The following is a 3,382-nucleotide window of genomic DNA, read 5'->3' as shown; positions in this document are numbered from 1 at the left end:
CAAAAGGATTTCAGCTTTTATCTCCCCTTAGGTCTGCCCACTCCTCAGGTGACTTCTAATGCCAGGATCTAAAACAGCTTGTTCAGTCATGGTGATTCCACTTCTCATCTTGATTCCTCCTTCAGAATTTACAGGATATGTTTTATTCTCTTTGCTACACAATCAACTCACAGGTCTTCCTGGAACCATCCTCACCATAGAATTGTTTCTGGGATTGATTGGGTTGAAAAAGAATTCCAAGACCATCGAGTCCAAGAATTCCCCCAGCACTGCCAAGGCCACCACTTACCCAGGTCCCCAAGTGCCACACAGCTTTTAAATCCCTCCAGGAATGGGGACTTCTCGACAACCCTTTCTGGGAATAATTTTTCCCCAATATCCAGTGTAAATCTTTCTTGGTGAACCTTGAGGCTGTTTCCTCTCCTGCTGTCTCTTGTTCCCCAGGAGCAGAGCCCAACTTCCAACTGGCTCCAACCTCCTGTCAGGGAGTTGTGCACAGTGAGAAGATCCCTCTTCTTCTCCCATTTCCATCCTCCTGATCAAGCTTCTTCACAAGCCAATACCCTTGGATTGCTCCTCTTTATCACCTTTTTGACAATCTGACATTACCAGATTCTCAGCGTATTGCCTAGCCCTTGCTTAGATTAATGAACAGGTATACAGTGTTTTCAGAGATATTGTTGTTGGTCACAAGCTGGAGAAGATAAAGAGAGGGGCGCCCAAATGTGTGGAAACCAAGGGAAAAGACATTCCTGGGCTGCCTGTTTCTGCACTGGCCTTAAACTGAGCACTTTGGGAAGTGCCTGAGAGCTCTGTCTTGGGTGCTCCTCAGCTTGCCAAGAGAGGGTCCCAGGGCTGTACCCCCTCCTCAGTCACTGCAGCAGCTTTGAAGGGCAGGTGGGGAGGAACCTGAGGGGGGAGGAAGGGAGGAAAGCCCTGAACAACTCGGGAATGGAGAGATTTACAATTCTGCTGATCTTTTGATTATGGCACGGGAAAAAAAAAAGAAGAAAGCAGAGCGCTGCATGATGCCGCTGATCAGCCGCAGGATATTATGACCTGCCACAGGATAGCAATATGCTGCCAGTGCTTCTAAAAGCTCTGCTACCTGATTAGACTGCTAAGATGTGTCTAGATGTATCTGTAAAGCTGCAAAAGAAAAAATGAGGTCAGTAACTTTTCAGATTAAATTGAAAGCACTTGGGTAAGAAACTAGGATTGTTGCGTGCTGAAAAAACCTTCTTGGCATGCCAATTATGTTTGATAATTATATCTCATTTGTTACAACTTGGAGAAGGGGAAAAGCACTGACTTTTAACACAGTATCATACCCTGCTTCTAGCTTAGGTCCAGACTCGGACTCTAACAAATTCTGTTCAGGGCTGCAAGAGGATTTTACAGTTGGTAATATAAACCAGGGCACTTTACATCACTTAAATATTAATACAATCACTAACCCCAATAAAAACCATGGCAATGGCATGGTGATTATCAATAATGAGACAATTAACTCTTGCAGTAAGTGCACATTATGCCCCACTGTGCCGTCACTCCAGTGTCTAGATATCTTGTTACCAAATAAACAGTGTTTGCATCCATGGCCCATACAGCCAGCAGCATGAATGTTCAGGAGCTGCTGAAAGCTTCAGTGAGAAATGTGACTGAAGTGGGATCTCTATCAGGAGGAGAGAGTTTCAGCACTGAAGCATCGTTCTGGAAAGCCCTCTCTTCCCAGCCTGCAGGTGTGGAGATAAGCACTGTTCATCAGCTCCGCGTGCAGTCAGATAATACAGGTTAAGTGGTCAGACAGCCAGTGCAGAAATGAGGAGGCAGGAATTATTAGGTGCTGCATTCTGCTTGTGTCGCATAAATAACACTTGAAAGTAAAAAGATGTGAAATCACCTGAAGTGCTGCTGGTTTTCTTTGACACCATTTTGTATGCCATGCTCCAAACCTCCTCCTGGAGTTAAACATCTCTGTCTGGGGTTAAACTGCAGCGCTGCGGGGAGCGGCAGAGGGGAGGAGAAATGGCCTTTCATTAGCAGCAGAAGGTTTGGGCTGTGCGTACTCCAAGTGTGATTCTGCTGCAGACAAAAACATGCAGCCACACAAGCCCCTTGGAGGGGCTCTGCTCCCACAGACCAGCTTCCCTGGCATCTCTGGGTGGGGACACTGTGACCTGCTCATTCCAGGCTGGCTGTGATCAGAGCGCTCATCTGCTCCTGGGCGCACAAGCTGTTCCTCCCCACTGACGGTGTCAGGGAGGGCAGGATCCGCAGTTCCAGGCTGTAACGCACGGTCACAGCAATGTTCAGGACTGCTACAGCGAGATCTATTCCCTTCCCTTGCCATGTATTAATATTTAATATTTAAATAGAAAAAGTAGTGAAGAAAGGGCCCTGTATTGGCTTGGTAAGTAATCACAGCAGGGTAATTAAGGTGGAAATTATTCATAAGAGTGTCTACAAGAGAGATGGAGAGGGATTTTGGACAAAGGATGGAGGGACAGGACAAGGGAAAATGGCTTCAGATTGACAGAGGGCAGGGTATTAGATATTAGAAAGAAATTCTTGACTGTGAGGGTGGGGAGGCCCAGGTTTCTCATAGCAGCTGTGGCTGCCCCTGGATCCCTGGGAATGTCCAAGGTCAGGCTGGATGGGGCTTGGAGCACCCTGGGATAGTGGAATGTGTCCCTGCTCATGGCAGGAGCCTTGGGACCAGATGATCTTTACGGTCCCCTCCAGCCCAAAAATCCCCTCTGGGTTTCTGTTAACCTCCATTGGTATGTTATATATGAAAGTGATGCCACACAATATGCTGGAAAGAGCAGAAAGTCCCTGTGAAGGGTAAGAGATAATTTATGAGCTTGTCAGTAAAGAAAGGGCCTTTTTTCTGTATTTATTTACTGTGAGATTAAAACTAACTTCCTTTTTTTTTGTTTTTTTTGTTTTTTTTTGTTCAGCTTTGTGGCCTCTGTGTCTTGCATGGTGGCTTATACTCCTCTCTTCATGGAGTCATAGCCTGGGGTACCCAGCAGAAAAGCTGCCTGCATCTTACCATCTTGGAGGCCTTTTGGGAGTCTGTTCTTAATGAATAGTCTGGGATTAATTTTGTTTACCAAGTGGGAAACACATGTTCTATTGTTTTTGTCTGTTTGATGATATAAATCATATTTGTTTCCACCAAAGTGAAGTCAAAACAAAAGATCAAAAATTAAATCATTATTTTTCTCCTCTTATTGCATGTATGGGAATTGCCTGGAACCCAGCTTGAGTCACCGAATTATAGGCGAAATCATGAAGTATTGAGCTCAGGAAAAAGAAAAAAAAAAAGAAAAAAAAAAAAAAAGCCCTACTGGCTTCAAAAAAAAAACTCCCGCGA

The 3,382-nt window shown here is 45.2% G+C and overlaps 1 protein-coding gene across 1 annotated transcript in view; it reads left to right on the top strand.

Moving 5' to 3' along the window:
* Positions 1-3,382, top strand: part of LOXHD1 (lipoxygenase homology domains 1) — a 150,622-nt gene that overhangs the window by 92,941 nt on the left and 54,299 nt on the right. The window lies entirely within an intron of this gene.

The sequence above is a fragment of the Geospiza fortis genome, unplaced genomic scaffold (assembly GCF_000277835.1).
Source record: "Geospiza fortis unplaced genomic scaffold, GeoFor_1.0 scaffold488, whole genome shotgun sequence".
Classification (NCBI taxonomy): Eukaryota; Metazoa; Chordata; class Aves; order Passeriformes; family Thraupidae; genus Geospiza; species Geospiza fortis.
This window is presented reverse-complemented; position numbering and strand designations above follow the sequence as displayed.